General features: G+C 42.1%; 1 pseudogene across 1 annotated transcript; it reads left to right on the forward strand.

Annotated features, from left to right (window-relative positions):
• Window positions 1-133: 133 nt before the first annotated feature.
• On the forward strand, window positions 134-24,764 carry LOC311223598 (chymotrypsin-like elastase family member 3B; annotated as a pseudogene). The gene is made up of 5 exons: window positions 134-173; window positions 9,095-9,183; window positions 12,611-12,712; window positions 22,710-22,835; window positions 24,689-24,764. The product of its transcript is annotated as a chymotrypsin-like elastase family member 3B (transcript).
• Window positions 24,765-24,979: the final 215 nt, after the last annotated feature.

The raw sequence follows: 24,979 nt of genomic DNA on the forward strand, positions 1-24,979 counted from the left end.
TTGTGTGTGTGTGTGTGTGCTTGTGTGTGTATCTTTGTGTGCATGTCTGTGAATCATCTGTGAATATTGTGTGCGATAAATTGAGGGGATATAAAGGCCCAGACTCACTCAGACGGTCCATTCTGGAGTGAAAATGATGAAACTGGCTCTTGTCCTGCTGCTTGCTGCCCATGGTGAGTGTTATACCTCTCTCCCTGCTGCTTGTTGCCCATGGTGAGTGATGTACAGTACTGTACCTCTATCTCGGCTGCTTGCTGCCCATAGTGAGTGATGTACAGTACCTCTATCTCGGCTGCTTGCTGCCCATGGTGAGTGATGGAGAGGTCTCCTGAACGCAGAGACCAATATTTCCCGCACCTACTCCCGAACTCCCACGGAGTCTCTCTGGATTGTCCAGAGATCTACTGTAGGTTTATCAATGAATGAATGAATGAAAAGTTTATTTTTGAACATGTACTTCTCCATATTTCTCCAAACAAATCACGGTATCTTGTTCCGTCAAACCAAACAATCATAACAACAAATTAAAAAACATTAAAAAAAAAACATTAAAAAACAATAAATAAAAAGGAATTATAAATAAAAGGTCAAGAGCAATGTGTTTGGTTAGCAGACATGTCCAAAAAAGGAGTAGAGGGAAGCTAAGCGTATTGATCCCTTACATTTATGTTTGTTCTTCCATTAATTTTACTAGATATAACATAATTTAGTATATTACAATATATAATATACTTTTACTTAAATTAATTTTTTTTATTGATTCACTTGACAGCAGTGAATATAGTACATCACTACATAACACAATATAACATAACTTTGTTTATCCTCATTACTCATTTCTGTATTTCTCTAATGTGTATTTTTTTCTGCTGCTTTTTAAATTGTGCCACATGTTTACTCAGTTTGATGTATTCAGGTAAATCATTCCACAACTATTGGTTGTTTAAGATTCCCTCTCCCTCTTAACTTATATTCTCCTTCCCTGTCTCTGAACCATTTTTTAATGTTGCCTGGGATTAGTTTGTATCTGGCTTTGTATACAATGAGGGCAGTTTTGAAATCCACTAGGTCCATCAATTTCAATGCTTGTAGCTTTATAAATAAGTTATTGGTGTGTTCATAATATCCTACATTGTTGATTATTCTTATTGCTGCATGGTGCATATTGGCTGTAGAGTGCTTTTGTAGGTATTACCCCACACCTCCGCACAGTAGCTCATATATGGTAGGAAGATTGTACAGTGTATACAGTGTTTTTTGGTTTAGAATGTGTCTTATCTTGCATAAAACACCAACACTCCGTGCCAATTTAGTCCTGACATATTTGATATTGTTAAGGTTTGTAAACAACCCCAACAGCACGACACAGACAGGTAGTTCAGAGTTAGCCAAAAACTAGGGCGTATTTATTTTCAAACAGAAATAGTGAAAAAACAACATAAAGCATTCAGGGGGAATGTCCTTGAGCAGAGTAGGCTCTGCGGCTCTGCAGCTCGGCCCAGAGCAGAGTTGGCTCTGTGGCGCTGCGGCCTCTGGCTCTGCAGCTTACTGTCTATCCACTCGGAGAGGAAACAGAGAAAGAGGAATGTCAATAACCGAACGCAGGGATTACGAGGCAGTCCAGTAATAGAGCTGAATCCAGAAATAACAAAAGGCGATACATCTTCAGTGTTAACGAAACACACAAAAAACAGAAAGGTCTTGAGTCCAGGAAAAACGAGGAAAAACAGAGCATCAAAAATATACTTCCAAACTCACCAAGGGGCAAAGTGAGATACGGGGCGTGGGTCCACGGGAGCAGAGAAGAGCAACAGCGGTGAATTCCAAGGCATACTGGAGAAACAGATGGAGAACAACAACGGAAGGAACAAGCTGCAGGCGGAAGTAAGCAAAACGACCCGACAATGAACCTTCAGAAACCCCGAGTATATAAGGGCTCCCTTCGAGCTGATTCGAAACTCCCTTCAGGTGTGTGGAGGTAATTGGTACCTGGAAGCGTGTGGTAAAGGACCAATCCTCACAGATATGAGGTTTCCAGTTGAGTTTGTGGTCTATTATCACACCCAGAAATGTATTCTCAAATACCCTCTCCAGTTTAATACTATCAATCATTAGTTCAACCGGTGTATTTACTTATATCACGTTTACCAAATATCATGATTTTCTTTTTTTTTTATATTTAATTATCATTTATTTACATCAAACCACGCTTTCAGCTTGGATAGCTCAGCTGCGACATTCTTTAAAAGCATTTGGAGGTTCTCTCCCTCACAGAAAACATTTGTATCGTCAGCAAAAATTAAATTTTTCAATTTTTTTGACGCATTACCTATATCATTTATATACAGTATGGATAGTTTCTGGCCCAGAATTGATCCTTGCGGCACACCACAGATTATGTTTGACTGATTGGACCTGTACTCCCCCAACTGCACAAACTGTTGTCTTTGTTCTAAGTAACTCTTTAACCATTTGAGCCCTACTCCTCTGATCCCATACCTTTCTAATTTTAGTAGCAGAATATCATGATTTATAGTGTCAAACGCCTTCTTCAGATCTATGAAGACCCCTATTGCAAACTTCTTATTATCAATTATGCTTGTCAGTTCTTCTACTAGGTCCATAAGTGCCAATGACGTTGAATGATTCGATCTAAATCCATATTGACTGTCTATAAGTAATGCATGTTCATCAATGAAACTGTCCAATCGTGCATGCAGAGTTCGGGAGTAGGTGCGGGAAAGTGACTATAGCTCGGCCGCATTCATTTTCTCCCCCCGCTCTCACCTCCATGAGCTCAATGTAACATGGAAGTGCAGGGGTCTATAAGAAGTGATGTGTGGTGGTACTACTGTATGTGGTGATATGAAGTGATGTGTGGTGATATGAAGTGATGTGTGGTGATATGAAGTGATGTGTGCTGCAGTGGAGGCTGCTGACCAAATTTTTAGGTGAAGCACAAATTATTATATTATATTATATATTAAATTATATTTTTAAAACATCCCCCACTGTGTGTTAGTGGTCAGTGGACACAGATGAAAACATATTAACATTAGGTGACAGCGGACCTGACCAGATGAAAACATATTAGGTGACAGCGCACCTGACCAGATGAAATCATATTAGGTGACAGCGCACCTGACCAGATGAAATCATATTAGGTGACAGCGCACCTGACCAGATCAAAACATATTAGGTGACAGCACACCTGATCAGATCAAAACATTTTAGGTGACAGCGCACCTGACCAGATCAAAACATATTAGGTGAAGGTGACAAGGAAGCCACAGACTCATACCCCCCCGACACTCAACTAACCGCCTCGGACAGTCATTCATACCAGTGGCCATCAGGCTCCACAACAGTGGGCAGCGACTGCTGCCAGACATCGACCTAGAACTAATAGGAACCCAAGTAGGACAATAACACTACCTTATGCATACTGCACCTTATGTGGATACTGTGATACTGTTAATAATGAATAATGTATATTTCAGTTAGTTAGATAGTAAATTATAACACTACCTTATGCATACTGCATCTTATGTGACACTGTGAAAATATATAGTTAGTTAGATAGTAAATTATATTGACCTTTACACTGCTTGTGTTGTTTTCACTACCTGTACCCCCCCCCCCCTTCCCCCATGCTGCTATGATTCCTGAATTTCCCCAAGGGGATCAATAAAGGAATATCTTATCTTATCTTAAAAGGAAAGATGAAATTACCTACCTGGGTTCCATCCTATAGAGGCAAATCTTTCCTGTGACAAAATGGGATCCAATGTAATAAAACTAAGTCAACCAACAAACTAGATTCCTGTACCGGATCTTCTCTCTGGTAAACAAGAATACCTTGAAGACTCTAACAGGAGCACTCATTCAAGGGTACTACGACTATGCTTGCACCTCATGGTACCAAAGCACCTCAAAGGCACTAAAAACAAGATTACAAACATCACAAAACAAACTGGTCAGACTACTGCTTGACCTTACTCCTAAAACCCACCTCACCCCTGCCCACTTTGACAACCTAGGATGGCTTAGAGTAGACGACAGAGTACAGCAACTTGCAATGGGCCTGGTCTACAAGATACACTACACCACTAAGATACCCATGTGCATGTCAAAATACTTCCCAAAGGTCAGTGAATACCACGACCACAACACCAGAGGGAGTTCCACAAATCATGTTCAACCCAGATAAAATAATTTAAAAAGTAAAAAAAAAAAAGAAAAAAAAAATTAATAAAAGAAAAATAGTCATAACTTAGAAATTAGATTGCATAGGTCTATGAATCGATATCGCGATTCTGTTTCGATTAATTGCCCAGCCCTACAGTGTGTACAGTAAGTTAGCTTGGTGATCATCATTGTGATGTAGGCTAAGCTGGCTAGCTACTGTTAGCATACAAGCTTTTACAAACACTGTAGCCTACTTACTTTTTTATCCACAACGTTTTTTCTGATCCAGATGCATAAGTCCACTTCTTCATGTTGCTCAGTTGCTGGTTTATACTTCGGTCCTAATGTTGGCGCAAAGTTTAATTTAGCCTGACTTGACTTGTTATAGCTGTACAGCTTACTAACTACTAAACAACAACTAAACTACTAGCTTGCTCTTTCACACAGTCAAAACGGGTCCAGCTGCAGGTCCGGAGGTTAGGTTTAGCTCGGGCCAATCTCAAGTTTCTCAATTTTCTTTATTAGTTGTCATACAGAAGTACAGAATACTTTTATACAAAATGCTTCTTTCTGTTACATTTTGTATAAAAGTATTCTGTACTTCTGTATGACAACTAATAAAGAAACTTGAGAAACTTGAGATTGGCCCGAGCTAAACCTAACCTCCGGACCTGCAGCTGGACCCGTTTTGACTTTGCAATGCAGCAATCTCTGATTGGATTTGCAAGGCTGCCAATCATAATCAACCTCCGTGTATTGGATGTCAAGGGCTGTCAATCATTCAATCCTCCATTCAATGGCAAGAGTTTAACTCAAGTTCAAGTTCAAGTTCTTTAATAGTACAGAATACTTTCATACAAAATGCTTCTTACTGTTACGCTCCAGAGACTGTGCTAGACAAGATAGTATCAAATAACATAATAACATAATATAGCATGAATTTAGAAGAAGAAAATGAGGTCACAGTGTTCGGTATAGACATATGTACAATGTTCTGAGTTACCATATAATATACAATACACAATACTATGCAGTGTACTAATGTACAGTACTATCTAGTGCAAAGCAGAAATGGGATGAGGTACAATTTTAGGTACAATTTACAGTAAGGTGTACGAGTTGTAGTGCAATCCTTCATCCATAAATATAAAGTGTGGGGAGTGGGTGCTACAGTGTGTTTGTTTAAAGTGGGTGTGTGCTATAAGTGTGTGGAGTGGGTGCTACAGTGTGTTTGTTTAAAGTGAGTGTGTGCGTGTGGATGTGTGTGCTATGTGCGTTTGGTGGTTGTTGTTGTGTAGTGTTCATTCATTGTTCGTTTAGCAGCCTGATGGCCTGGGGATAGAAGCTTCTTCTGAGTCTTTCTGTGCTCGCCTTGAGACTCCTGTATCGCTTGCCTGACCGCAGCAGTTCAAAGAGGCAGTTGTTCGGGTGACTGGAGTCTTTAATGATTCTCTTAGCCTTGCCCTTGCAACGCTTGTAGTAAATGTTCTGGAGGGTGGGGAGCCCCCCTCCAATTGTGCGTTCGGCTGAACGTGTCACTCTTTGTAGTCTGCTTTGGTCTTGTGCAGTGCTATTCCCAAACCAGGAGGTGATGTTGCCGGTCAAGATGCTCTCTATTGTACATGAGTAGAAGTTCTTAAGGATCTTCTGGCTGACTTGGAACTTCCTTAGGCGCCTGAGGAAGTAGAGGCGTTGTCGTGCCTTCTTCACAACACTGTTAATGTGTGTGGTCCATGTCAAGTCCTCGGATATGTAGGCTCCGAGGTACTTAAAGCTGTTGACTCTCTCAACCGGTGCCCCGTCGATGCTGAGGGGGCTGTAGTCCTTGACCCCCGACCTCCTGAAGTCCACAATCATCTCCTTTGTTTTGCTGATGTTCAGGGAGAGGCTGTTTTCCTGGCACCATCCCGCCAGGACCTTGACCTCTTCCAGGTAGGCCCTCTCGTCGTTGGCAGAGATCAGGCCCACCACCACTGTGTCGTCAGCAAATTTGACGATTGTATTGCTACTCCGCTGAGCCACACAGTCGTGTGTGTACAGGGAGTAGAGGAGGGGACTCAGAACACAGCCCTGGGGGGCCCCTATGTTGAGGGTGATGGATGAGGAGGTGCAGTTGCCTGCTCTCACCACCTGGGGTCTGCCAGTCAGGAAGTCCAAGACCCACTGGCAGAGGTCATAGCCCAAGCCCAGGTCCCTGAGCTTGGCTATGAGTATGGAGGGGACTATGGTATTGAATGCCGAGCTGTAGTCGATGAATAGCATTCTCACATAGTTCCCCTGCCTCTTGTCCAGGTGTGATGCTGCTGTGTGCAGCACATGGGATATGGCGTCCTCCGTGGACCTGTTGGGGCGGTATGCAAATTGCAGGGGGTCCATGTTGATGGGGAGGGAGGAGCAGATGTAGCCCTTTACTAGCTTCTCAAAGCACTTCATGGCTATGGAGGTGAGAGCTACAGGGCGGTAGTCGTTGAGGCAAGCAGGCTTGGATTTTTTGGGTACAGGGATAATAGTGGACTTCTTCAGGCAGGTGGGGATGACAGCCTGTTCTAAGGACAGGTTAAATATGTCAGTGAATACTGGGGCCAGTTGGTCGGCACAGACTTTTAGGACGCGGCCGGGGATGCCGTCTGGACCTGCTGCCTTCCTGATATTCACTTTTTTAAAGGTCCGCCTCACCTCATGCTCTGTTACCCTGAACACTGCGCCTCCATCAGCAGCCGACCCCCCCCCCCATTGCCGAGGCTTGTGAGCTGGTGTTGTTATTACCAGCATCAAACCTCGCATAGAAGGTATTGAGGTCATTTGCTAAGGAGATGTCACTGTTCAGTTTGAGGGAGGCGCCTTTGTAGTCTGTCATCGTTTTGAGCCCCTGCCACATAGCTCTAGAGTCAGCTTGTTCAAACTGGAGTTCAATTTTATCCCTGTAGCGCCGTTTGGCCTCTGACACTGTCCTCCTTACGTTGTATCGCGCCACCTTGTGGTCATTCATGTTGCCTGCCACTAGGCCGTCGTTGTATGCTTTGGTGCGCTCTCTCAGAGCTTCACGGACGGATTTGTCTACCCAGGGTTTTTGATTTGGGTAAACTTTCATTTTGGTAGTGGGGATTGTTTCTTTCACCCTAGTACAAACATAGTCCAGCACTGTCTCCGTGTAGACATTAATGTTATCTGTGTCGCGGAACACATTCCAGTCTGTGTAGTGAAACACTGACCGGATCGTATCCTCTGACGTCAGATCCCATTCTGCACCTCTCGCGAGACTACGGGAGTACTTTTAATTCTCTGTTTGTACTTTGGTGAAAGAAAAATGGATGCGTGATCTGATTTACCAAAGCCACTATCAGAATGAGCCTTGTAGCCACCTTTAAATTGCGTGTAACAGTGATCTAGGATGTTACCGCCTCTGGTGTTGCAAGTCACATGCTGATAGAAGTCAGGCAATACCTTTCTCAGATTGGCGCTATTGAAATCTCCCAGGACTAAAATGGCGGCGTTAACGTTCGCCACTTGTATTTTATTTACCTCGTCGTGTAGTCTGGAGAGCGCAACCTTGTTGCTGGCTTGCGGTGGAATATACACTCCGATCAGGACGATCGCCGTTAACTCCCTCGGGAGGAAGAAAGGACGACACTTGATGGTTATATATTCCAGTTCTGGGGAGCAGTGGTTGGATAATTCCTTCACGTTAGTTGGATCGCTCCAATTTTTGTTAAACATGAAGGCAATACCTCCTCCACGTTGTTTACCGGACTCTGATGACCGATCCTTGCGATGGATAAAGAAGTGATCCGCTGGTTGAATTGCGTGATCTGGAACCTCCGGTGTGAGCCATGTTTCGGTGAAGCAGAGGACATTGCAGTCCCTAACGTCTCTTTGATATTGAATCCTTGCTCGGATGTCATCCAGTTTATTGTCAATTGATTGTACATTGGCTAGCAATATACTGGGCAGTGGTGTACGGTGGCGTCTGGATCTCAGCCTGTTTCGGATCCCAGCCCTCTTTCCTCGTCGTCTTTTCCTGGGCTCTGGGAACAAAGGATCTGGTCCTAATCTCCGGAGAATTTCTTCAGGCCATTGATGCGGTTCGGAAAGCTGATCCAGTGAGTAATCCAGTTGGTAAATTTCCCGTAATCCAATGTCTATGAGTGACTGACGGTCATATACATTAAATGCACCAACAGTTGGTACGAACAAAACTCTAAAAACTATAAATATTAACAAAAGTAAACACAGTCTCGACGGAGCGAACAGAAAGGCAGCCGGTCGGAGCAGCGCCATCTCACTGCACAGACCGTGCTTAGATGAAGTTAATAGCCTATTTTGATTGGCTATTATTTATTATTTATTTAACATTGGGTCAACCTGTGAAGTTTCTGCACGAATATTACTGCAGTCATTACTGCAGTGCAGGCCTGCTCAGAGCTGTCAATTTTGGCCATTTTTGATGAAAACTTTTCTAATAAAAAAATATAAAATAATAATAATTACAAAAATAAAAATCTTATATATATATAAAAAAAATATATATATATGTAAATTAATAATAATTATGAATTATGAGTGAATTTGTGTTTCACGTGTTGTCATAGAGAAACCTCCACTGGTGTGCTGGTACTATATGAAGTGATGTGTGGTGATATGAAGTGATGTGTGGTAATATGAAGTGATGTGTGCTGGTACTATATGAAGTGTGGTGATATGTAGTGATGTGTGCTGGTACTATATGAAGTGATGTGTGGTGATATGAAGTGATGTGTGCTGGTACTATATGAAGTGATGTGTGGTGATATGAAGTGATGTGTGCTGGTACTATATGAAGTGATGTGTGGTGATATGAAGTGATGTGTGCTGGTACTATATGAAGTGATGTGTGGTGACCTCTGTAACCTCAGTTTCCTCTGTTCAGCATACGGCTGTGGCACGCCCGTCCACGAGCTTGCTGTGAGCCGCGTGGTGAACGGGGAGGATGTCCGTTCTTACAGCTGGCCCTGGCAGGTCAGGAAACACCTTAAAAACTTGGTATCTCACGTAACTCAGTGGATCAGGATGCACTATAGCACATTTAATACCTTAAAATGTTCACACCTCTTTTCTTCAGGTTATAGATAGCCTACACACCTTTGGTTCAGTATAGAACTTTAGCTAGAATGTAAAAATAATCACTTCAGTACCACTGGTATTCCAGCTTCATACTGTGAATGTCAAGCAGCACTGCTACCAGCGTGCCTCAGTTCTCCTTATTTATTTATTTATTTATTTATTTATTCCATTTATGTATTTATTTAAAATAGGGACAATACATATTAATGAACATCTGTAGTATATTTGCAGGTTGATGTTAACAGAGCCCACAATTACAAATGTACATACACTGCATAATCACAAGAACAGATAACAGTCCATGTACAATTGACTAAACTACACAAACTTCACAACCATAGAAAACAGACAATAGATGAAACAGACACAATAACAACACAGTATGTGTGATGTGGCGAGACACACCGGGAAATAGGAAGACTATAGGTTTATGGTGCTTTAGGTACCAAGTGTTAAAGTACCTAGTATGGTGCTCGTGCCAGAGTGCTAATGTGCTAATTTTATTGCACTTTAATTGTAAAGTGCTGGAATAGATTGCACGTTAATTGTAGATTGCACGTTGCCCTTTTGCACAGAATTTCAGTATTGCACAAGCTATTGCACTAGATGAGTATACATATGTAGCAGGGTGGATTATCCCTATACTTTATGAGAGTAGATGTACACTGTCACCAGGTAGTGGGAACGCAGCAGATCTGAGTCCGGCTGAATCCCCGACTGTAGTGCAGGAGTATTAGAGTGGAGCTTTAGAAGAGGGAGTGAATGGGGCCTAGGATTTACTAACCTATGGGTGGTGCGCTGGTCCTTCTTGCCCTCCAGGGCGACTCGCAGTAATTCCCCACACACCCACACTTCTCCTAATACTTCCCGCACCCTCCCACCCCCGGTAGCAGTAGTGATAGATGATATACTTTCTCCCCAAAGCAGTACCTTTCCTTGCTGATGAGCAGAGACCTGTCCCAATGATGTATAGAAGGGGATGTAAGAAGGGGTTAAACAAGACAACACATTAACAGACACGCACACAGTGATCCAATTTCGTTCTCTTTACTGAAACTACTATCCTCTTGTTAACACAAGGCACAATGACCAAAGCTCTTCCCGCTTACACGAGGCACAATGACCAAAGCTCTTCCCGCTTACACGAGGCACAATGATTAAAGCTCTTCCCGCTTACGCAACACAATAGGTATAGCTCTTCCCACACTGGTCAATACACAGTAATGGAACCCGTCCATTTAAGGGTTGAAATGCTGGGCTATCACACAACACATTTAACCAAAAGACAGTGGGCCCACATTGAAAACAAAAGTCCTATCTAAGCCGGCAGTCCCCCAAAATAACAAACGTCGGGGCGCCCCTAATCAATGGTACATGGGCCAGTTCAAAGTACTGATTCTCTTCGCATCTAAAAGGGCACGCGCCGCACGAAGAGAATGTTTACCCCAGGCTCCAGCACTCGGAGTGCTCACTGTAACTGGCTCGTGTGTACTTAACCCAGGCGGGCCTGCTCCCGCAACGAATGTCCGCGTTGCGTGATGGCCGCCGAATGGTCCCGTGTTTGTCACCTGTGACAGGCAGGGGCGGGCTGGGTTGACGTTAGTCAGGCGACGGCTGGAGGTGGGTGTAGTCAGTGGGCAGCGACTAGCAGCCTCCAGGCTCCACAACAGGGGGCAGCGACAGCGACTGCTACCAGACATTGACCTGGGACTTATAGGAACCCAAGGAGGACAACCTACACTACCTTAGGCTTACCTTATGTGGATACTGTGATACTGTGATACTGTGAATAATGTATATTTCAGTGGATACCGTGATACTGTGAATAATGTATACTCAGTAGATAGTAAATTATAACACTACCTTATGCATACTGCACCCTATGTGACACTGTGAATAATGTGAATATTTCTTCAGCTAGTCAGATAGTAAATTATATTGACCATATTGATCAAATTGTTTACACTGCCTGTGTTGTTTTTTACTACCTGTACACTGTGTTGTTTTACTACCTGTACCCCCCCCCCATGCTGCTATGATGCCTGAATTTCCCCAAGGGGATCAATAAAGGAATATCTTATCTTATCTTAGTCCGGCAACGTCCATTTGGGGAGTCCGCTGCTGCGACACGCGGGCTAAACTGTGGGGCTAGGCCTAACTGAAGCTAAGCTGTGGATCGAAACGATCCCCTGTCCTGTCGCCTATACTTTAACTAAAACGCAACGTGTGCAATATCTACCACACTCTTCGGCAGTAACACGTCTGCTTCTCTGTTCACAATGTCTCTTTAGCATTAACTGGAAGCTAAGCTATCGCATACGACATTACTAACCCGCCCCGTGGCGGGGGTCATATCTCGCGTGTCCTATGTGTCTAGAGCTCCGCTCTACGCGTCCGCTCGCTTCTGTGTAGAAACGACGAAGAGGCTGTTCCGCTGTCTGAGTTCTGCCTTCAGCCCTCTCTTCCTCTTCTGTCATCTGTCCTGACCAACGTCACACCAGCTCCCCCTGGCGGCTGTCCAGTGCATGCTCCACTATTAACTGTCAATGTTAGAAAGGGGAGTTTACACAACGTTATCCTGAACACAGTAGAGTACAAGGAATTAGGTTAGACACATTGAATTATTGTTAGACATATTCAGGTGTCTACACATAGATGTATTTATGTACACATTTTGCAGAAAGTTGTATACGCCGATTGTAATACTATTGTAATTAAAAAGGGGCACAGATCAGGTTTGTCCTAGCCACATCATTCAAATGACACATATGTAGTCATAACATACATGTATCAAGAGCTATATATAAAAATAACTGAAAAAAGGGATCAGTCTGTTCATAAGAAAAAACTGATGTTAAAGGAACATGCCACCTTTTTGGGAAATTCGCTTATTTGCCATCTACCCTGGAGTTAGACAAGCAGATACATACCCTTTTCTTCTCTGTGCATGCATTCGGCTTAGGGAATGCATACAAGTACAGTAGCTTAGTGTCATTCACTGGAAGTAGGTGTGTCAGTGTAGCCTATTTCCCAACAGTCACGAAATACACTCAAAACAACTTCTAAACGTTCCTGTAAACATGTTGTGACCTGTGTATTTACCACATGGAGAAAAAATTATAATAATAATTAGACATTTTCGTTTTCTAAGCAGATACATACTCTGAACTATTTTTTGCCGAACCACTGCTGCCTGGGCGCAGCGATTTCATTACCTCAAAAGCCCCATTATTATTATTTTTAAGTTGGCGTGTTCCTTTAACAGTAACTCCAGTTTGAAGATCGAAGTTACACCATGCAAGTGACATTTCTCTGTGTCTAGATCTCTCTGCAGTACCTCAGCAGTGGGAGGTACCATCACACCTGTGTGTGGAGGCACCCTGATCGCTCCCAACTGGGTCATGACCGCTGGCCACTGCATCGGGTGAGTCACGGTTTAGCTTTTAGTTTAAAAAGATGTACAAAAAATCTTTCTTAAATGGGTATCTGGAAGAGGAAGTGTGTTGATTGGGAGTATGTGTATGATGTAAATAATGTTTTTTTTTGAAATTATGTATTTAATATGGTATTTATTTAGTATATACAGTATATATTACATATTTATAGGTATATTTATATAAATGTATTTATATATAAATTAGGGCTGGGACTTTATCGCATTCATTTCGATTGATTAACTACAGAAATAATTAAAAGTAAAAAAAAAATGTATGCATTTAATCGCATGATGATTTTTCTTTATTGTGTAAGAATGTTACCTTTCAAAGGAGACCAGACTCATGCATGCGCTATAAGTATAAAGTATAATAAATTGCAAATTACTTTGAGAGAAATTGAGATCAATCAAGAGTTTTTTCTTTTCCAATGGTCAACTGTTCTGGAATGTACTTGAAAGTACTGCGTTTTACTTTTACCTCGAAAGTGCTTGAGTTTACAAAAGGTCCTTTGCGCTGTATATATATATATATATATTATTCCTAAAATTGCTGCACTTTGTTGGTCTGTGTAGTAGCTAATACAGGATTTAGCTGCTTAAACGTATGTATAATGTATATTCATTGATTCACTCGTATATCAAAATTAATTTGAATTGAACATTTTTGCTTTTCGCATCAAATATTGATATGCAATTAAAATGTGATTAATTTTGATTAATTAACTATAAAGTCTAAAATTAATTCGATTAACATTTTGAATCGAGTCCCACCACTAATATAAATGTATTGGATTATAGAGATATAGCGTTTATACATATAATTAACAATATATTAAATTATAATTTGTGATAGTTAATTAACACTTTCAGTGCCAGCCATAACGTTGATTAATGTCCTTGAGTGCCATCTTCCACATCCACTTCTAATCTGCCCGTCGCTTATCAATGACTTGTTTGCAGTCAACATTGTCGAAACTGATAGTTTTTTAATCGGTTCATATCCTTTTTATAGCATTTCGAAAAGCTATCATTTTCTCGAAAATTTCCGGAAAATAGACAGATTCCCTCATAAACGGCATTTATTGGAATATTCTCGAATACACTAGACACGTTGTCATTTGTCGGCCTATTTATGAATAGTTTTCAAATAAACGCTAGATTATTGATAGTATATGTGTACTTATACGCTATAGAAGCGAGCTGAGAAATCGATTACCTCATTTCCTCAACATCACACACACACACACACATATACACATACGGGACACACTGTTATCTCAGTGAATACAGCTCTGATTATCCTAAAACTGGTAACATAGACTCCTTTCCTTAGATCAGATGTTCTCCAAAAAGATTATTCCAATTCCTGATCGCCATTCCAAATATCGATCGCGTTTATTGATTGATTATTGGCTGCTGTAAATATATATTCCAGGCTGCTTTCCAACTCGCGATCACTTCCATGTTCATCAGATCCCTTGCCAGCATAATGGAGCCAGTTGGCTCCCCCTCCACAGATCCACCAGTATAATCGAATGGCCTGCAGTTACACAGGGATAGACGATAGGGGGTGGTATTTTCCCATCTGAGCTCCTAGAGGGTCTGCTGTACCAACGGGAGACTCGGTTGATAAAATATGAATTCAGATCGCTAATAAAAAAATCAAACGACAATTTGCGTCGTCGGCACTCAACGGGGGGCATGAAAAGACGACATAACACGTCGCTGGCACTCAAAGTGTTAAAAGGAGTAGAAAAAAATATGTATACTTCTTCCTACTCCTTTTTCGAAGAGGGTAAACTATAGGATTTGTTTATCTGTTTCTCTTTTTGTCGTCTTTTTTTATTATCGTTTGTATATGTCAAATGAATAGATATATTTTTGTTTTTATACTTAAACTATACAAATCTTTCATTCGTTTCATTCATGTTTGTGTACATACGATGTGTGTGTGTGCGTGCGTGTGTGTGTCTGTGTGTGTGTGTGTGTGTGCTTGTGTGTGTGTCTTTGTGTGCATAAGATAAGATATTCCTTTATTGATCCCCTTGGGGAAATTCAGGCATCATAGCAGCATGGGGGAAGGGGGGGTACAGGTAGTAAAAACAACACAAGCAGTGTAAACAAATAGGTCAATATAATTTACTATCTAACTAACATGTCTGTGAATCATGTTTGTCACTTGTCCAGTATCTCTGTGAGGAGAGATGGTAGCCTCCATATAGAGAGTGATTTGCAATCTGCTTGGGTTGGGGGTGTAAGTACTCATATTATGTGCATTACACAAACTAAAAACAGGTATTGTTGAATTACTAGAAGAAAGAAACGTCACCACCTTTGGCTGATAGTCATTTATTAATTTCTTAGGATTTCTTTTGGACTGGTCTAATAAATGTTTAAGGTTCTTAGATGGATCCCCCCGCTGCCTCCTCCTCCTCCAGGGGTCACTGCAGGGCGCCACGGGGAGCAGCGTACTGGCTCATGTTAGGCAGGCCATGCATTATGCAGCAGCTTTGGCAACTGAGCTGGATCTTCATGTCCTCGACTACAGTCCACCTGCCGCTGCTCTGGTCGTAGCGCTCCACGTTGGACATGGAGGTGAAGTCATCTAAGCCTCCGGCCACGAAGAGCAGGCCATCCAGCACCGCAATGCCAAAGTAGCTGCGGGGGGTAAGCATGTCGGGCAGGGCGTGCCAGGAGTCAGTCAAGGGGCTGTAGGCCTCCGCGCTACGCAGGTCGTTTTCATCGTCAAACCCTCCAACCTGAGGACAGGACACATGAGAGGAATGTTTTAGTGTGTGGTTAAGGCAGGCAGGCAGGCAGACACTGTATTAATCCACTTAGGGAAATGAGGGCATCACAGCAGCATTGAAAGTCAAATGATACATATCTATACAAATATCTAGTATAAAGCATTTATCTCTGTGTGCACCTACCACATAGACTTGTCCTCCGTACGCAGCCACTCCCACTCCGCCACGCCTGCTGCTCATGGGGGCGATCAGAGTCCACTGGTCGGTGTCTGGGCTATAGCACTCAGCTGTGAGCAGAATCTCTGCCCCGTTGATGCCACCACAGATGTAAACCTGTAATAAGAAAGAATATTCTAATTTAGTTTATATATTCCATTTAATTTCATTCTACTTTAATTGTCTGTTAATGTTGATGCACCAAAGGACCCAGACACATTTTTTGTTTGTGCAAGCTTACTTGGCAATAGAGACATTTATGATTTCTGATCTAACGTTCCTTGTGTTCATCTACCACCTTGTGTCCCTCAGTTCCACCCACCTTGCCCTGGAGGGCTGCTGCCCCGGCGGCGCTCCTGTGCTCCAGCATGGGTGAGATCACTGTCCACTGGTTGGTTTCAGGCTCGTAGTGCTCGGCGGTGTTCAGATGCACGTCTCCGTCGAACCCTCCCATGGCGTAGATACAGCCGTCCAATGCGACCACGCTTACGTGAGTGCGGCGTGAGTGCATGGGAGCCGCCTGCAGCCAGCTGCAAGTGACAGGGTTGAACCTGCGCACACTGTTGAGACGCTCTAGGGCTAGGCCGTCCCAGCCGCCGACGCAGTAGACCAGACCGTGGAGATAAGCGGTGCCGTGGAAGGCCCGGGGACTCTCCGCCTCAACGCTCACGTCCATCCATCCACCGGCTCGGATATTGTAAGCCTCCATGCCATTGGTCGGGATGCCGCACCTCCGGCCTCCAATAGCCAATAGGACCTCCTGGGGCAGGCGTGGGCGGTTCAGGGGGTTTGGGAGCCTGTGGGAGCCAGGGGGGTTCAGGACGCTGAGGATGAGGGCCCTGCAGTCGTGACTGTCCCTCACCACAGGGTTGTTCTGGACGTTGCTCCTGAAGTAGTCAGGCCTCATCAAGCCGATGCGAACCTGGGAAGAGACAAGCAGACAGCGGCAATGGCATGGAGACAAGCAGTACAACTTAGACATCGGTTGTAGACGGTTTCTGTTGCTAGGGAACAGTTTGGACCCAAATGTTTGAGAACCACTGTACTAGGGAACCTAGTGTTGTTTTAATGTATTGCAATGCACAGTAATACAATTAGTTACCTTGGGCAGCAGCAAAGGGATGTGTGTTTTACGCTCCTCACAGGAGTGGTCGATCCAACGGAGGACGGCCTCGAACACTGTCTCCTCGCTCTTCACGTTCAGATCATCCCTCTCAATGATGTCCACCAGTTGCTGCAGGGACAGCTCCACAAACTCCTGTGAGACGCACAGCATCTCCTCAAAGTGGCACACGATGAAGAGATAGGCCTTGCGGCTTAGGTCAGGGCAGTAGTAGATGTCTGCAAACCTCCAGATGCCGACACAGTTTTCCAGAGATAGCTGGCCTTCTAGGAAGTCACAGCATGCTCCTACTATGCCAGTGACGAGAAGCTGGTCTGCAGCCACCAGAAGCTGTTCCACGTTCTCTGCTGTCACTGGCACAAAGCGTGTGTAGGCATACTCTATGATGAGCTTCATCATACCCGGGGACACCCCAGGGATAGTGTAGACTGGTTTCTCTGAGTCGATCCAGCGAGTGAAGAGGGTTCTGTGGGATGCAGAGTATAGAGATATCTGATCAGTAAGCAACATTCTATCCTGTGTACTGTATATTCACTGTAGAAGTATAGGGTCTTAGCACAGTAGAATTATAGTATCTGTTTACAGTAGAAGTACAGTATAGTATCTGTTTACAGTAGAAGTACAGTATAGTATCTGTTTACTAACCAAGCTAACCTGAACCAAGATAAACGTACCTGAAATAGGTGCTGCAGCCACACAGGATTGCCTTGTGGGCGTTAAACTCAGTGCTGTTGACTTTAATAACCACATCACAGAACCTTCCCTCCAGACGCAGCTCATTAAGGATTGTACAGGACATTGTTTCCTTTTCCATGTGGGGATTTTAAAATGGTATCTACAGAATATATTCAAGCTTACAGACACGTAGCCGGAAACAAATGTTCTAGCATGTTTGATTATGACATCATACTGTGACATCACAAATGTTCTAGAAGGTTTGATTATGACATCATACTGTGACATCACAAATGTTCTAGAATGTTTGATTATGACATCATACTGTGACATCACAACGGAACATTCTGAATAATTTAAATAATAATTGATATAATATAATGTAATGTAATATGATATATTATAATAATAATAAAGTATAATATATTTAGCTTCCATTTCAATAATATAGACATTATGTCTAAAAACATGACATTGTTTAGAAATCTTAAATAAAATTATTTAATTTAAATTAAAATAAAATTTAAAATAATAATAACGTTATTTATATAGCACCATTCATACAGATTGCATCTCAAAGTGCTTTACACAAAAAACAACAAAAGGATAAAATAAATTAAGAAAATAATTACAATCACTCCATAAAGATGGAAATTATAAGACATTAAAATGATAAAAACGGTAATAAGACAACTAGATAAAATAGCAAAATAAGACAAAAAGTAAGACAATAACATAAGACAATAAAATAATTACAAATAAAATAATAAATAGTTAAAATAATAAAATAGCTAAATTAGCTACATCATACTGTGACATCACAACAGAACATGTTTGAGGTCCATTTGAATAATTTAAATAATATGTTGACATTAAAAAAGAACAAATAAAATTATAAAAAAAACTACATAAAACAATGATACAAATTATAATAAAATATTTAAGTAAAATGTATAGAAATAAAGAAAAATAAGACAATGAAATAAAGATAATAATTAGGGATGCCCCGATCCATCGGCCAGCGATCGGTATCGGCCGATAATCAGTATAAATATGAGAACGGTGAATTCCGATAATGCTTTATTTTCGCCGACCGTGAAACCGATCGAAGACGCGTGGAAAACATGATCCAATTCTCAGCGGAGTTCTCACTCGCTGACTTCTCTCTCAGGCACACAGCTGCTGCTGCTGCAGCGCACTGCCCCTCCCCCTCCTCCTCCCCCTCCCCCTCCCAGACTCCTCATGTCAACAAGCTCCGGCAATTGTCTGCATGAGCAGCTCCGTTAGCTAGGTAGCTAATGTTAGCTCACGTTAGCTCACTGTTTAAACGAAATTACCAGTAAACTAAATAGTTCACTTTAGTTTAATACATGATGCATTGTCTAACGGTATCTAGCTGGCTAGCTACTGATAGCTCCTGATATCAACAAGCTCCGGCAATAGTCTGCATGAGCAGCTCCGTTAGCTAGGTAGCTGACGTTAGCTCACTGTTTAAATGAAATTACCCAGTAAATTAAATAGTTCACTTTAGTTTAATACATGATGCATTGTCTAACGGTATCTAGCCGGCTAGCAGTAGCTACATATATTATAAATATATTATACTTTATTATTATTATAATATATCATATTACATTACATTATTATATTATATCAATTATTATTTGAGCACCTGCCCCTCTAAAGTCCTGTGCACGGCCCTGCATACCTGTGTAACATTAAGTAACTTGTGTTCCGCTGGGAAAGCATCAGCATCAGCATAACTAATACGTTTAATACAAATGTCCATTCGGAAACGTTGTATTATGAAATAAGACGGGTGAGTCTGAGTCACTCAACTCTCTTTCCTGATATGACGGTGACCCCTCCTCATCTCACTGACTAGACTGTGTTGTTGTGACCTGTGTTTGCGCATGACTTTCGAATGATTGTAAACACAACATAGTACTGTTATATTCTGATATATATCACATTCTGATATATATTTTTTGTGTAAAATTAAAAACGAAAATTTTAAAATTTAAAAATTTTTTAAAGTGGAGGTTCGAACCCATTAATTATTTGAATACCAACGTAACAAACGAAGGTCCAAACGTTTGGGCTCAGCCCTATTGCATACAGTCATTATTGTACAATTGAGCTGTCTTTCTTTTGTTTTTCCCTCTCTCTCCCCCCACCTCTCCCTCTCTCTCCCCCCTCTCTCTCCCGCTCCTCTGTCTCCCTCCCTCTCTCTTTCTCTCTCTCCCTCCCTCTCTCTCTCCCGCTCCTCTCTTTCTCCCTCCCTCTCCCCCTCTATACACAGACTTGGCTGACAGGAGGAGCATGTTCAGTGCTAGGCTCACACTACCCAAATGCAGCACTGAACGGCACAGGAAGTCCTTCATTCCAACAGCCATCAGACTATATAATGCATCACTGTGCCTCACTGCGTCACTGAGCACAGAGCACAGAGCGGCAGCTCAATAGTGGCAGGAGGCCGCGACTAGCGGCCTCAAGGCTCCACAACAGGGGGCAGCGACGGCTGCCAGACATTGATTTAGGACTTATAGGAACCCAAGGAGGACAATACACTACCTGAAGCATACTGCACCTTGTGACACTGTGAATACTGGAATATATATTTCATTTAGTTAGATTTAAATTATAATTATATTGACCAAATTGTTTACACTGCTTCCTCCATGCTCAGTATATTTTTACTGTATTTATTTCTGTATATTTTATTTCATTTTATTCTATTTTATTCTACTCTTATCCTAGGCAACTTGATTTGATTTGTGTTATTATTCTAATTTGTGACCTGTCCTGTCTAAATGTTTAAATGTTGAGCGATTTGCAGTGTCAAATTTCCCACGGGATAATAAAAGTATTTCTATTCTATTCTATTCTCTCCCTCTCTCCCTCTCATCTCTCCCTCTCTCTCCCCCCTCTCCTCTCTCTTTCCCCCCCCCTCTCTCTCTCGTTGAGTCTGTGATATTTTTTTCTCCTCTTTTCTGACATCAGGTATATAAGTGAAAATCATTTAGTTCCTCGTCCAAAGAAATCCATTGTTTCTCTTCCTGTTAGGAATCCAGGTAAGAATGTTGAGTTCAAGTATGGCATGGAAGAATGGAGATGGAGAGGGTGTTGCTCTTCTCGAATATGTGTTATTTTTATTATCAGAAACACTTTGAGCGATAACAATACTTTACCGGGTAAAGCAGGAAGTAGTTATAAGGTAGGATACTTAGAAGAGAACTTCACAACAACAGAGAATAGAGCGGTGAGAGATCCGACTTCTCGACCTAAAGCAAGGATAACTATAAAGCATGATAACAGGCGAGATATCCGACTTCTGCCCGTGGGCGGCTGTTCCCAGTAACACTGCTGAAGAACCGACAGGGAGAGAGGGGCAAAGTATTACTATAAAGGCCTCAGTACAGCCAGCAGACCCAATCAGCACAAGTGACATAATTACAGGCAGGTGACAACAATCAAGGTAATTACTGAGACCAGGGACGTGCACAGGACTTTAGAGGGGCAGGTGCTCAAAGGCTGAAAAGGGCACTACACTTGTGTGTATATATTAACCGAGCGCGCGAGCACGATTTTAAGGGCCCTTTTCGGGCGGGGGCCCCCTTTTTATGCTTTTTGGGGGGTTTTTGTGATCAAATATTGAATATTGAACTATAATAATCAGTGCAGGAGCTCACTTATCCTTGAAAGACACTTTTATCACTGACTTAAAAGGCCCATACATCTCCATAAATGTTCAGGGGGGAGGGAATAAGTGCTTACCCTACAGACCCCAAGAAGTGCTGTATATTCTGTATTGTTTAATATAAATGCATTTTTTATTCCAATCCCGATTTGTATTTGAGATTCCCAAATCCCATCGGACTTGACTTCTTCGTGTCCCTCAATGAGTGTAATACCAGCATTCAACAGCGGTTTCTATCATCATCATCATCATCACCACCCACGCTATGCATAAAATATATAGGTCCGCGGAGAGGCACGCTGAGGAGGCCGTGCAAACTGCAATGGAATATGGGGCATCTCTCTCTCTTTACCTAATATTTAGATTCTATCCTGACATTTTTCAGTTGGAAGGGCAGTCTATATGCGTAATGGTAAAAAAAAAAAAAAAGGCACTTTTTTGATGAGGCTCAAAAAGGCAGGTGCTCAGGCACCCCTTGGCCTCTATGTGTGCACGTGCCTGACTGAGACAGCAGGTGACGACAATCAAGGTAATACAGAGACAGAGAGAGAGAGAATTCCAAGATGGCGGCAGGGCCTCCAATCCTGAAATGGGAGAGAAGCGTGATTTTTTTCATAGCCGCAGTTTGCGGAGACGCTATCTGATTGGCCACTGACGTTTCTGGTCATGTGACATGTGCGCCCAATCACGTGACGCCTGTGTCTTTGCCCATTTCCGCCTCGAACAGCATGCAAACTACCTAACGCCTAGTTTATCACTGGTTAAGCTTAGGCGACTTTTTCGAAGTTGGTTACGGTTAGAGTTTGGAATCAGGGCTGGTGTTCTATCGCCATGCTCTAAGACAAACTCTAACCTTAACCAACTTCGAAAGAGTGCCTAAGCTTAACCGGTGAAAGAAACAGGCGTCACACGATTGGCCGCATATGTCACACGACCAGAAACGTCAGTGGCCAATCAGAGAGCGTCTCTGCAAACTGCGGGTACGAGAAAAAAATCACGCAGGAGAGAAGCCCAGACGTTACACTTCCTGGATAAAGTAATTAATCTGAGATACAGATTATGTGGAATTCCACCCACAATTAAGTTGTATTACAAGAATGTTCTAGATTCTCTGCATTTTCCTGATATTAAAAGCTTTTAACACCAAAGAAAAGTCAACATGAAAATCTACTGATAATAAATATTTTTTTACTGATAATAAAATCTTATAATAAAATTATAAATTGTACTGAATACTGATAATACAAATTATAAAATGTACTAATAATAAAATATACTGATAATAAAATGTAATAATAATGTAGTAATAAGGCAGTGACAAACAATATTGTCCATGCGGAACCCTTATCCTCTACACAAGTCTAACCAGTTAGCACTAACGTTGTGTGTGTGTGTGTGTGTGTGTGTGTGTGTGTGTGTGTGTGTGTGTGTGTGTGTGTGTGTGTGTGTGTGTGTGTGTGTGTGTGTGTGTGTGTGTGTGTGTGTGTGCATAATGTGTATGTGTGTGTGTCTGTCCGCCAGGCCTCGTACCTACCGCGTGGTTCTGGGGGACTTTGACCTCACCAAGGAGGAGAGCTACGAGCAGATCCTGATGGTGGAGAGGATCGTGGTGAACCCTGGCTGGAACAGCAACTGTCTGTCTTGCGGGTGAGGCAAACCTCCTCCAGCGCCCAAGGACCAAACTCTGCACCATGGGAGATCGGGCTTTCTGCTCATCCATCACAGTCTGTGGAATGCTCTCCCTGACCACCTGAGAGCACCACAGACTGTGGATGCTTTTAAAAAGGGCCTCAAATCTCATCTTTTTAATAGAGCCTTTATTTGATTTATATCTAGTGTTGAATGAATTAATTAAGTTTTTTTATTTTACGGTCTTATTTACAGACAAATCAAAAACACCTGTGTGGACTTGCAAAAAATAAAAAATAAAAAATAAATATTGAAAATCACAAATGTACATAATAAGGCAAGCTCACACACAAAATCCAAAATCAACGACCGAAAAAAAAGGAATAGGCTTAAGCACATGCTTATTTTAGCTCCACACATTTTATGTTCCTTTACCAATTTTGTCCCTTCTTATTTGATGTGTTTTACTCTTTTACTAGTTTTAGTGTTGCTTATTTTATATTATTTCTTTTTCTTTTACTCTCTTGCTAGCTTTTTTGTTCTTTTACAATGTAGCGCTTTGAGATTTGCTCCACAACTATAAAGCGCCCTACGAATCAAATATATTATTATTATTATGAATGTAAACACTGTGAAGGAGCAGGGGAAGAACACACTCCAGCAGGCCCGGACTGGCCATCGGGAGCACCGGGAGTTTTCCCGGTGGCCTGGCCTGCACAGATTAAAAAAAAAAAATTATAAAAAAAAAAAAAAAAAAAAAACTTTTTTTTATTTTTTTATTTTATTTTATTTTTGCCAGGCCATTGTTTCTAGTTGTGGCGGCGGCGCGGCGCGATAGTTAGATAACCTAGATGGGTGGGGAACAACCAGGATTTCACTGTCTGCGTCAGAGTTGGAGAACTATCTGACTCTCTCTCACGCAGATCACACACACACAATGGAGCCGTGCTGCCGCTTGTGATTGGTGGAGGCGGGACCAGGCGATACAACTGATTGACAGCGGAGGCGGCGAATGGAATGGCAGACGGCACTCAGATGCAGAATAACAGCCAGGCAATGAGCCAGGTAGTGAGGGACTCGGGAGAGATACAGTAGAGCGAAAGTCAATTAACGTTGATGTCAAGATGGACAGTGGAAGAAAGAGAAAGGGTGGAGGAGAGAGGGATAAAACAAAGAAAAAGAAAGGCCCTTACAGGAGAGAGTGGTTAACTGTATTATAATAGTAAATAGAAAAATATGTTGTGCTCTTGCTTTTTTCTTTTTGAAGGTGGAGAGAGTAGCATTGCTAGTGCCACAACAGTTTTATTTGAGGTCCATAACAGTACATTGTACTAAGCAATTGTTGGCTCATTAGTTTGTGATTCACATGCACTAAAATTCACCAGAATGTAGGAAATTAAGTCTTTGTAACAAAAAAATTCCTAGTGGGGGACCCCCAGACCCCCCGCTTAAAAAGTGGCCTGACTGGGGCTATATTTCACGCTATATCTCCCGGTATGAATTATTTCCCCAGTCCGGCCCTGCACTCCAGCAATGATGCTATTCTGTTATTCTGATGTAATAATAACACATTACAATGTACTGCTACTCAGCTGTCTCTAACAGGGGAGACATTGGCATACATAATTTTGGATGGTATTTCTGGGGAGAGTTTGTCAATATCACACAGTATTGTGAATGTATTTCTTTGCATATCCCTCTGAGAAACACATACATGTATATATTAAGGGTGCACTTCTCTCTCACAGTGATGTGATAGCACATGTAGTAAACAATCTGTCAGGTTTTCTGTCTCTCTCTCCATCTCTCTGAATGTATTTCTGTCATATAGTGGTTTTCATTTATCTTTTTTGAATGTCTGTCCTCCTCAGTAATGATATCGCTCTGATCAAGCTGTCTTCAGCTGCCTCTCTGAATGACAAGGTGCAGCCTTCCTGTCCCCCATGACATGCCCTGCTATGTCACCGGCTGGGGAAGACTCTTCAGTAAGTGTGTTATGTGTGTGTATAGAATAGAATAGATCTTTATTGTCATTGTTACAGTTGTTACAACGAAATTTAAAAATGCAACCATAGGTGCTAGTAAAAAAAAATAAAAACAGTCCTAAACACAGTGTTAAATATAAAAACAGGGTGGGGCGTAAATAACATTAATAAAACAGG

The sequence above is a fragment of the Notolepis coatsorum genome (assembly GCF_963971535.1).
Source record: "Notolepis coatsorum genome assembly, chromosome: 2".
Taxonomy (NCBI): domain Eukaryota; kingdom Metazoa; phylum Chordata; class Actinopteri; order Aulopiformes; family Paralepididae; genus Notolepis; species Notolepis coatsorum.